The sequence below is a fragment of the Lithobates pipiens genome, unplaced genomic scaffold, assembly GCF_037356315.1.
Source record: "Lithobates pipiens isolate NorthernLeopardFrog02 unplaced genomic scaffold, aLitPip1_a1.2 Scaffold_10, whole genome shotgun sequence".
Lineage (NCBI taxonomy): Eukaryota > Metazoa > Chordata > Amphibia > Anura > Ranidae > Lithobates > Lithobates pipiens.
Window position 1 is genome coordinate 230,921,249 of NW_027507686.1, and position 11,880 is coordinate 230,933,128.

The 11,880-nt window shown below is 45.3% G+C and overlaps 1 protein-coding gene across 1 annotated transcript in view; it reads right to left on the reverse strand.

Annotated features, from left to right (window-relative positions):
- ELF5 (E74 like ETS transcription factor 5) overlaps positions 1 to 11,534 on the reverse strand; it is a 77,084-nt gene extending 65,550 nt beyond the window's left edge. Inside the window, exon 1 of the mRNA XM_077462854.1 lies at positions 11,445 to 11,534. The gene's annotated coding sequence lies outside the window, so the exon portion shown is untranslated. The remainder of the gene's footprint in view (positions 1 to 11,444) is intronic.
- Positions 11,535 to 11,880: the final 346 nt, after the last annotated feature.

An 11,880-nucleotide genomic window follows, 5' to 3' on the forward strand; every position in this document is an offset into this window, starting at 1 on the left:
TATTTTTTTTGGTACAATTCTCCTTAAAGGAGGTGGGGCAAGGGGTGTGTCCTATGCCTGCTTACTTTTGCTGATAGGTGTCCCACATTCCCATCTCAAAAAGTTGGGAGGTGCGGTTTAAGGCCGCGTACACACGCGGGGACTGTTCGCCCAACTTTGTCCGCTGAACAGTGTTTCGGCGGACAGTCCGCTCGTGTGTGGGCTTTCAGCGGACAGTTTCAGCGAACAGTCCGCTGAACAAGGTTTTTCGGAATTTCCGAAAAACTGTCCGCTGAAACTTTGTTTCAGCGAACAGTCCCCTCGTGTGTAGGCTTGTTCGTCAAACTAAGTTCCGCGCATGCTCAGAAAGGATTTACACGCCGAAAGTTATAATGCAGTGTATAGGACGTCGTATTTTTCGTCCCGTCGTACGTGCTGTTCACGTCATCGCGCACGGTTTCAGCAAACTGTTCGTTCGTCGTGTGTGGCCATGTCCGTCCATGCTAATTTTGAGCGGACTGTTTGCTGAAACTGTTTGACGGACAAAGTTGGGCGAACAGTCCTCGCGTGTGTACGCGGCCTAACGCTTTTAGGCTCATCAAGCACTTGTAATAATAAACCATAAAAGTGTGGCGCTTATATGTTTCATAGTATATATCTCTGTGACATAGAAGTTGAACAAAAGCAACAAGAATATAACTAAACAGTGACATAACAGTGACGCCACCACATTGTAGGAGAGGAGGACGGGCTCCTGTTTGCCGGCCGGCTTTTTACATTGCTCCTATATGCTGTGTTTTATCTACGTACTTTTCTTTATTTTGAGACCACGGAACAGATTACTATCCTGGAAATACCGCTAAGAGATTGTTGACCCAGTGAAGGAAGGTTAACTTGGATGTGATCCACCGACCATATATATATGCTTCATTTCATATATTTTCTGGTAAGCGCATTCAACATATGGTGACGGGCACTTCATGCGCTTTGGAAAGTGTTGAACCACTGTGGTGCTGTTATTTAGGAACACTAACGTTCGTTATTTGGATTCACCTATGAACTTTTCCTAGATTGGACTTTTTTCTTTTGCCATTTTTTGGCTTTTTTTGCTATCTATACACAATTTGAGGTGTTTTGCATAATTGTATTAATTATTTATCTGCTAATTAATTATAGTTTTTATTTTTATTATCTCACATTACACATATTAGAGGGTTGGCGCAGCTTTATATATTTTTCTATAACTAAAGAATAAATGTAAGACAAGTCATCAAGCACTTTGACATTAATTCATTTAATTGGCCAAAATAATTATTTATTCTGGCCATTGAAAGGAATTAACGCTCAAGTGCTAGAGATCTGGGGATTTCCTGGGTGCCTGGGTGACACGGAGCCCTCCGACTCCCCCCTGCAGCGGCCCATCACACTCGGTGGCTGCTCAGCGTCCTGGCTCATCACAATGGACTGGACCGCAGGATGGACAATGAGATCAGGTGTGCAATGGCCTATAGGAGAGGACGGGAGAAGACATATGGAGGTCAGGAGGACACCACTCACCGTCACCTGCTGCCCCACTGAGACAGGATATGTGTCGGGCAGACGGTGAGCGGGTGGGGGTCACAGTGGCAGCATTCGATGGGCACAGTGCTAGCATTTAACGGCACAGTGGGAGCATTTGATGGGCACAGTGGCAGCATTTGATGGCACAGTGGGAGCATTTGATGGGCACAGTGGCGGAAATTGATGCCACAGTGGCTGCGTTTGATGGGCATAGTGGTGGCAATTGATGGCACAGTGGCTGTGTTTAATGGGCACAGTGAGGCTGCAACTGATTTTTTTTTTCAGTTTGTTTGCACCCACCTAAAAAATTTTTGTCACTGCTTATTGCTGTCACAAGGATGTTTACTTTCCTTCTGACAGCAATAAAAGTGATTTAAAAAAAATGTAAGCAACAGTGTGAAAAAACAAAAAAAAAATTATAAAAAAAAATGTAAGTACCCCTGTCCTGGGGTCCTGAAAAATGCGAAACGTGTCAGTCCCGCATGCACACAACTATTTGAGGTATCACCGCGAACATCAGATCATGTGCAGTAACTCTAGCACCAGACCTCCTGTGTAAATAGAAAGTGGTAATCTGTAAACCAGGAGTAGGCAACCTCGGCCCTCCAGCTGTGGTGAAACTACTCATCATGCCTCTACCTCTAGAAGTCACGCCTGTGATTGGCAGGGTCTTGCAATGTCTCATGGGACTTGTAGTTTCACCAAGGCTGGAGGGCCGAGCTTGCCTACCCCTGCTGTAAAGGCTTTGAAAGCAATCGCCTATGGATGTTTGTTGCTGTTGCACAAGTGTGCGCAATTTTAAATCGGCTGGAATGGGACGAATTTAGATGAGGGGGGTGCCCGGTTTTAGTATTGCCTAGGGCAGCACAAAACCAAAATGCACCACTGGTTGGATTGCCATTCACAAACAATGGCACTGCAACAAGGCACCACACATATTGTAGAACAGGTGCAGTGCCACATGTTATGGGAACGTGTAGCTTCTGCAATCAGAGTGGTTTTGTAAATTATCACCTAGTCAGGTGTGGCATCAAATATGATGCCACATATAGTTGAATCACTTAGCAACTCTAAATTAAAACCACCTGTGTAGTTGAGCCCAAAGGCTTGTGTCACACCAACTATGTAGCAGAGATAAGAAGCAAATACAGATTTCCCCAATTATCTTTTTTTGGAAATCTGTGGTTGGTTTAAGCATTGGTGCTGTAGCTGGAAACGATGTTGTATTGATGGATCTTGAATGACCACACACACACTACTTCAATCATGTGTGACTGATCACTATAAGGTTCCACCACATCCCAGATAGCAAGCAATTGAGCTGAACGTTTGAAAATAACTTGCTAAGCTAATGCTAGACTTGCCAGGCTTCACAAGTTTGTTGCTCAATTGCAGTAAGTCCGCATTGCATGACTCCAGATCAACTTTCTTTGCAAAACATTCTGCAAGTCTGCTGCAAGTTCCACTTCAGTTATGTTGTGCAATAGTCATCCCACCACAGGGAGCAGTCTTGCTGAAGACTCACCACTGCCACTTTGCTCTTGCTAGAGACACACAAATTTTCTACAAATTGGAAAAATGCCAACTAGAACTTGTTCTTCAAGCGCTCTACAAGTGTACAACTTGCCAGTGAAAATGTGCAGCAAGTTAACAGACTTAAAATTCAATACCCCCACAAATTTATGGCAAGTTATCCTTGCTATTTGGGATACTCAGGGCCGTTTTTAAGACAGGGCAAAAGGGGCAGCTGCCCTGGGCCCTGTCATTGTTGTGGGGCCCAAAGCAGCTGCCTCATACTTGCCAACTATCCTGGTTTAAATTCCCTCGTCCCTTGACGTTTTAGTCCCGTGCTGTGTCCCAATATCTCAGTGTGAAGTGCTGTTACTAATGCTGTCCAGCTCTCCCCTATTGTGTACAGATGACTCACCTGCAGACCCTGTGTTTACATGTAAATAGCGGCTGCATTCATATGTAAATAGCGGCAGCCGGCGGCATTGATATGTAGATCATGCCCCCGCTGAGGTCATATACACAGTAATCTCTAGCAACCAATCAACAAGCAGAAATCATGTACTGTAACCTCTAGTAACTAATCAGTGAGCCATAATGTGTGCTGTAACCTCTAGCAACCAGTCAGTGAGCGATAATGATACACTGTAACCTCTGGCAACCAATCGCAATAGCTGCCTGATCTGATTCAGTAAACTGATTTTGAGTCTAGCTGCTATTTATTGTATGTCACAGAGCAGGTGGAGAGCAAAACTGCATGGGGGGGCCCCGACAAAAGTTTTGCCCAGGGTCCAATCAATATTAAAGACGGCCCTGGGGATACTACTTGTGTAGCCTATTTAGGGAGGTATTTGTTCTATTTGTTTAGGGCAGTACTCCCCAAAGTAGTCAATATTGACTTGCAAAGAGATTAATCAAGGGTGGGGTCAAAAAGGGATTGGTAAATATCTTGGGCGTCAATGGTTGGTTGGTTAATGATGGAGGGTTTCACTTTGGGTAGACTCTGAAACCACTATAGCGCTTGAGTGATACCTCCTGATCTTGCAACATATCTGACTCACTCCGTATGCTTTGAGTATGTATCCACCTCCCCCTTTCTTTCTTTTTCCTTTTTTATGTTCTGGTCAAAATACGCCATTTTCTTTTCTGTGCTGGTTCTGTAATTAATGGACATTTTGTTTACTACCATGCTACCTGTTTGTGTAAACGTTTTTTCACTATAAATTTAATTTGCTATCTTTTATATCTAATAAAAGTTACCTTTAAAAAATAAATGATAGAGGGTTGATTTGAAGATCAGCTTATCTTCTGGGGTCTCTGTTGATCTCCACACCAAGCCCTAGTCCTGAAGGTGAGGTGGCTGGTCACAAGACAGTGTTACTTAGGGTTAAATGGTCAGTTGCCAAAGAGGGCAGCCTTGAGTTGTTTCTAGACTTATTTACAAGCACCCTTTGTGTTGTATGTCTATGTCCTTCCACTTTTCCCCTTTCCAGGAAGGATATACATTTGTATTCACTTCCCAGACCGAGAATACTCGCCCCACCTTAAACGCTGAGAGTCAGTGAGTACATCCACCTCAAACCCTGTTGTAGAGCCAGTGAGTACACCCACCTCATATTCTGTTGGGGAGCCAGTAAGTACATTCACCTCAAACTCCATTGGAGAGTCAGTGAGTACACCCACCTCAAACCTTGTTAGAGAGCCAATAAGCATGCCCACCTCAAACCCTGTTGCAGAGCCAATGAACACACCCACCTCAAACTCTGTTGGAAAGCTAGTGAGCACACCTACCTCAAACTCAACTCTGTTGGAAAGCTAGTGAGCACACCTACCTCAAACTCAACTCTGTTGCAGAGCTGTTGAGTACATCCATCTCAAATTCTGTTTAAGAGCCAATGATTATGCTCACCTCAAACTGTTTAAGAGCCAATGGGTATGCTCACCTCAAACTCTGTTTAAGAGCCAATGAGTACACCCACCTCAAGCTCTGTTAGAGAACCAATGAGTGCACCCACCTCGAACCCTGTTAGGGAACCAGTGAGTACACCCACCTCAAACTCTGTTGCAGGGCCAGTGAGTACACCCACCTCAAACTCTGTTGGAGAGCCAATTAACACACCCAACTCAAACTCTGTTGGAGAGCATGTGAGTACACTCACCTCAAACCTGGTTAGAGAGCCAATGAGTACGCCACCTCAAACCCTGTTGCAGAGCCACACACCCACCTCAGATTCAGTGAGTACATCCACCTCAGAATCAGTCAGAGATCCAGAAAGTACACCCACCTCACACTCAGTTTGAAGATCCAGTGAGTACACCCACCTCAAATTCTGTTGGAGAGTCAATGAGTGCACCCACCTCAAACCCTGGTGACGAGCTTATAGTTGGTAAGGTTGAAAAAAGACACAAGTCCATCAAGTCCAACCTGTGTGTGTGTGTGTGCGCTTTTATATCAACATTACATTGTAAATCCCTGTATGTTTTGGTTGTTTAAGTGCCTATCTAATAGTTTTTTTTAATTATCTATGCTCCCCGCTGAAACCACTGCTTGTGGAAGAGAATTCCACATTATTACCGTTCTTACCCTTTTACGTAGCTTCCGGTTAAATCGCTTTTCCTCTAATTTTAGTGAATGGGCGTGAGTCTTTTTAAATGCCCTTTCGCTGAAAAGTTTTATCCCTATTATGGGGTCACCAGTACGGTATTTGTACATTGAAATCATATCCCCTCTGAAGCGTCTCTTCTCCAGAGAGAATAAGTTCAGTGCTCGCAACTTTTCTTCATAACTAATATCCTCCAGATCCTTTATTAGCTTTGGTGCCCTTCTTTGTACTCGCTCCATTTCCAGTACATCCTTCCTGTGGACTGGAACCCAGGATTGGATGGCATACTCCAGGTGAGGCCGGACCAGAGTCCTGTAGAGTGGGAGAATTGTTGTTTATCTCTGGAGTTAATTCCCTTTTTAATGCATGCCAATATTCTATTGGCTTTGCTTGCAGAAACTTGCTGAGCCTATCATCTACTAGGACCCCCAGGTCCTTTTTCATCCTAGATTCCCCCAGAGGTTCTCCCCCCAGTGTATAGATTGTATTCATGTTTTTGCCACCTAAATGCATTATTTCAGATTTTTCTACATTAAACCTCATTTGCCATGTAGTTGCTCACCACATTAATTTGGTCAGATCTTCTTGCAAGCTTTCCACATTCTGCGGAGAAGCTATTGCCCTGCTTAGCTTAGTATCGTCCGCAAATACAGAGATTGAGCTGATCATTTATGAATCAATCAAATAGGATTGGTCCCAGGACAGAACCCTGAGGGACCCCACTTTCCACATTGGACCATTCTGAGTAACCCCCATTTATCACTACCCTCTGAACTTGCCCTTGTAGCCAGTTTTCAATCCAGGTACTTGCCCTTTGGTCCATGCGGACAGACCTTAGCTTGTATAGTAAACATTTGTGGGGAACTGTATCAAATGCGTTTGCAAAATCCTGATACACAACATCTACGGGCCTTCCTTCATCTAGATGGCAGCTCACCTCCGCATAGAAGTTTAATAGATTTGTTTGGCAAGAACGATTTTTCATGAATCCATGCTGATTACTGATTACTGATACCGTTTTCATTACTAAAATCTTGTATATAGTCCCTTAGCATCCCTTCCAAGAGCTTGCATACCCTGTTTCCCCTAAAATAAGACCTAGCGTAATTGTCGACGATGGCTGCAATATAAGCCCTACCCCCCAAATAAGCCCTAGTTAAAGTCCTTCTATGTCTTATTCTCAGGGTAGGTCTTATTTTTGGGGAAAGAGGATGGGGTTTATTTGGGGGGTATGGCTTATATTGCAGCCATCACCGACACTCATGCTAGGTCTTATTTTAGGGGAAACAGGGTACCATTGATGTTAGGCTAACTAGTCTGTAGTTCCCAGGGATATATCTTGGTCCTTTTTTATAGAGAGGTGCTGCATTGGCTTTTCTCCAATCGGTCTGGCAATTACTTGACTGAGCTCCTTGAGGACCCTCGGTTGAAAGCCATATGGTGACTTATTTATGTTAAGTTTTTCAAATCTGTTTCTGATTTTATCCTCTGTTAACCATGCGGGTGCTTCCTGTGCCGTATCATGAGGATAAACATTGCAGTTTTGGTTACTGAAGCTCCCCAATTCCCTCGTGAAGACTGAGGAGAAGAATACATTCAAAACCTTCGTCCTCTCACCATCCTTTGTAACCAGAATCCCTTCATCTTTCTTTATGGGGCCAATATGATCTGTCCTCCCTCGTTTACTATTTATGTACTTAAAGGTCTTTTAAAGGTTTAAAGGTTTTTCTTACTCTTCTCTGCTATGTGCCCTTCATGTTCTATCTTAGCTGCCCTGATTACACCCTTACATTTCTTATTGAATTCTTTATACAGTTGGAATGCTGATGATGATCCATCAGTCTTGCATTTTTTAAAGGCCTTCTCCTGTGCTTTTATATGAATTTTTACGTTGGCATTAAGGCACCCAGGGCTTTTATTAGTTATTTTAAATGTATTACCCTTTGGTATGCACTGGCTAATACCCTTATTTAATATGCTCCTAAAGTGGCGTTCCAAGCAAAAATGCAACTTGGTCTTGTTCAAAAGACCACCGCCCCCCCCCCCCCCCCCTCATTTTGGGTATATTTAGATATTTCTTAGTCTAGCACCTTTTTCTTTGTTTTTCATGCAGATTTCTCCGAGAAATTTTATTTTTGCGACTGCATTGGCTCCTGGGATTACTGTGTCATCAATTTCAGGAGTCATTTGGCAAATCCCGCTGCTAGCATTGCGTTATTTTAAAACCGGAAATGAAGCATTGCTAGGAGAACTTCCTGCGACACCACCATCGCTATGGAAACCAGGACGAAAAGCAGTGGGGCATGCTTCCTTCACACTGCACGTGCACGAGATCGGGATCAGAAGGTGCATGCTCGGTAGCCAGCATGCACCTAATCCAGCAACAGAGACCCAGCGGGCTTCACATGCCCATGGTCAGGATGGCCACGCTGTGCAGAAGGAGAACACAGTGGGGTTTATTTACTAAAGCTGGAGAGTGCAAAATCAGACTCACTTCTGCATAGAAACCAATCAGTGTTCAGGTTTTATTACCAAAGCTTAATTGAACAAGCTGAGGTTAGAAGCTGATTGACTACAATGCACAGCTGCACCAGATCCTGAGTGCACTAGTTTTAGTAAATCTACCCCAGTGAGTAATAAATGCTGCACAAATAATGAAAAGGGGACACTGTCAGTTACATTCAAGGGGGTATGTGTACATGTGTGTGTCTGTGTACATATGTGTGTGTGTGTGCCAGTGCATGTGTACATGTGTGTGTGTGCCTGTGTACATGTGTGTGTGTGTCTGTGTACATATGTGTGTGCCTGTGTACGTGTGTGTGTGATAGGGGGGCTGAGAGCGTACAGGTGTTAGGGGGGCTGAGAGTGTACAGGTGTTATGGGGGCTGAGAGTGTACAGGTGTTAGGGGGGCTGAGAACGTACAGATGAGAGAGGGGCTGAGAGCGTACAGGTGAGAGGGGGGCTGAGAGTGTATGTTAGGGGGGATGAGAGCGTAGAGGTGTTAGGGGGGCTGAGAGCGTACAGGTGAGAGGGTGGCTGAGAGCATACAGGTGAGAGGGGGGCTGAGAGTGTACAGGTGTTAGGGGGGCTGAGAGCATACAGGTGAGAGGGGGGCTGAGAGCGTAGAGGTGTTAGGGGGCTGAGAGCGTACAGGTGTTAGGGGGGCTGAGAGCATACAGGTGAGAGGGGGGCTGAGAGCGTACAGGTGTTAGGGGGGCTGAGAGCGTACAGGTGTTAGGGGAGCTGAGAGCGTACAGGTGAGAGGGGGGCTGAGAGCGTACAGGTGAGAGGGGGGCTGAGAGCGTACAGATGAGAGGGGGCTGAGAGCATACAGGTGTTAGGGGGGCTGAGAGCATACAGGTGTTAGGGGGGCTGAGAGCGTACAGGTGTTAGGGGAACTGAGAGCGTACAGGTGTTGGGGGACTGAGAGCGTACAGGTGAGAGGAGGGCTGAGAACCTACAGGTGTTGGGGGGCTGAGAGAGTACAGGTGTTGGGGGCTGAGAGCGTACAGGTGAGAGGGGGGCTGAGAGCGTACAGGTGAGAGGGGGGCTGAGAGCGTACAGGTGAGAGGGGGGCTGAGAGAGTACAGGTGTTAGGGGGGCTGAGAGAGTACAGGTGTTAGGAGGCCTGAGAGCGTACAGGTGTTAGGGGGGCTGAAAGCATACAGGTGTTAGGGGGCTGAGAGAGTACAGGTGTGAGGGGGGCTGAGAGCATACAGGTGTTAGGGGGGCTGAGAGCATACAGGTGTGAGGGGGGCTGAGAGCATACAGGTGAGAGGGGGGCTGAGAGCGTACAGGTGTTAGGAGGGCTGAGAGCGTACAGCTGAGAGGGGGGCTGAGAGCGTACAGATGTTAGGGGGACTGAGAGCGTACAGGTGAGGGGGGGCTGAGAACATACAGGTGTGAGGGGGGCTGAGAACGTACAGGTGTTAGGGGGCTGAGAACATACAAGTGTGAGGGGGTTGAGAGAGAACATATGTGAAGAGGGGCTGTGAGCATACTAGTGTGACTGGGGCTTCGAGCTTGCAAGTGTGAGGGGGGCTGTGAGCGTACAGCTGCTGGTTTGAGATGTCTCTTTTGGGCAAAATATACATATGAAAGCACTGATGACTTATAATACACTGTTCATTTTAATATATGATGTTGTAAGTGTTAAAATAAAAGGTGTGTGCACAGAAGGACTTGATAGTGGGCATATTCAGTGGGACGGCCAGTTGGCACACGCTGGGGAATGTTGACAGTCAGGCCTGGGGGGGGGGGGGGGGGGGCAGGCCTAAAGCTGTCTAAGTGGCCCCACAATTTCTGATGGCTGCCCTGAGAGCAACAATTCTTTTTTTCAGCTTCTCAGAGAGTTCTTTGCCATGAGGTGCTATGATGAACTACCAGTGACCAGTATGAGAGAGTGAGAGCGATAACACCGAATTTAACACACCTGCTCCCCATTCACATCTGAGACCTTGTAACACTGACGAGTCACATGACACCGGGGGGGGGGGGGTGGCTAATTGGGCCCAATTTGGACATTTTTACTTAGGGGTGTACTCACTTTTGTTGCCAGCGGTTTAGACATTAATGGCTGTGTGTCAAGTTTTTTGGAGGGGACAGCAAATTGACACTGTTATACAAGCTGTACACTCACTACTTTACATTGTAGCAAAGGGTAATTTCTTCAGTGTTGTCACATGAAAAGATAATAAAATATTAAAAAAAAAAATTGTGAGGGGTGTACTCACTTTTGTGAGATACTGTGTGTGTGTGTGTGTGTGTGTGTGTGTGTGTATATATATATATATATATATATATATGTATATATATATATATATATATATATATATATATATATATATATATATTTACTGTGTAGGTGTGTATTTATTAAAAGACTGTGTAGGTGTGTATGCTGGTTCATATCATATCTATTGATCTGTGTCCTAATCACAAGAATGCATAGAAAGCAAGTGAGAAAGAATGAAAGAGAAAGGTAAAAAGTATGTGTGATGCAACACCCCCCCCCCCCCCTCACAATGTACAACCACCCGCATGTGCTTTAGCATGTGGACTGGTGTGAATACAGTGAATGTGTACTTTCACTTTTGTGTGTTCCCCTGCCATGTGATTTACCTCCAGCCCCCCCCCCCCACCAAGTCCTATGTAAATTTACTTATTTTTTTAGAAATTGGAAACCTTCCCAGGGCTATGCATCCCCCATGGGACAGAACTTGGGGCTAATGATTGTCTGCATTATGATGGCAGGGCACCCCCCCCCACCCCCCCATCATGCCAGAAAGCTTGTGAGCTGATATCACCCTGTACTCTCTGCCCGTGCTGCATGCTTACCAGTTACATCCTCACCAGCCATCTATGTGAACTACAAAACACCTCCCCCTACAGGGCAGCGTCAAGTGTTTTCCTATACCAAGAACTATTTCAGGTGACCAATCGATTAAGTGCAGAAAAGGTAATGATCAAGGTTTGCTTCAAACTGGAATCGTAACAGCTCGTGACCCCCACAGGCAAGGTTTACAAACTCCCCCTTGACAGCACCTATGAATCCTTTTCAGAATTCAAAGCTATTGATGCCAATATCAAATGAGTCCCCGACATGTAACCAGTTTACTATCTCTACAGCCTAACAACTTATTAATGCCATTATGGTAGTTTAGACAATATGGAACCAATTTGGAATGATTTGGTATAAGCTGAGACCCCCCTTTCTGTGGTTGTTGTGTAAGCCATAATACAAAAGATGGACCTCAATGGTACAATAGCTGAAGACTGAGGCAGATGCTCACCTTGTGCAGGTTTGTACGGGTGTCTGAGAGTCGTAGGAGAATCCAGATGTCTGAGGGCACTAGAGGAACCGTCTGATGCCTTGTGATATACACTGGCTGACTGTGTGTAGACAGGTTAGGTCTGTTCTTCAGGTTTCAGCTCACACCCACTGAGTGACGAACGCTGTGATTAGGACTGGATACTGAACCGAGATAAATACACGAGGACCAGAAAGAGATGGATCACAGCTGCCTCTATCCAAGCCACTGATGTCACTGGTGGTCATCTCACGTAATGTAGAAGACAAACTGAAAAGCCAACCTGTTGGGAGATCAGAAGTTCCTTTGTGACTTTCCGATTCCAACAGTTACATTTTTAATTGTATCTGAAACTAAATTTTATTTTCATTTTGAATAAAGTAGGGAATTGTTAGAACCTCTGTTAGATTGCGTCTTA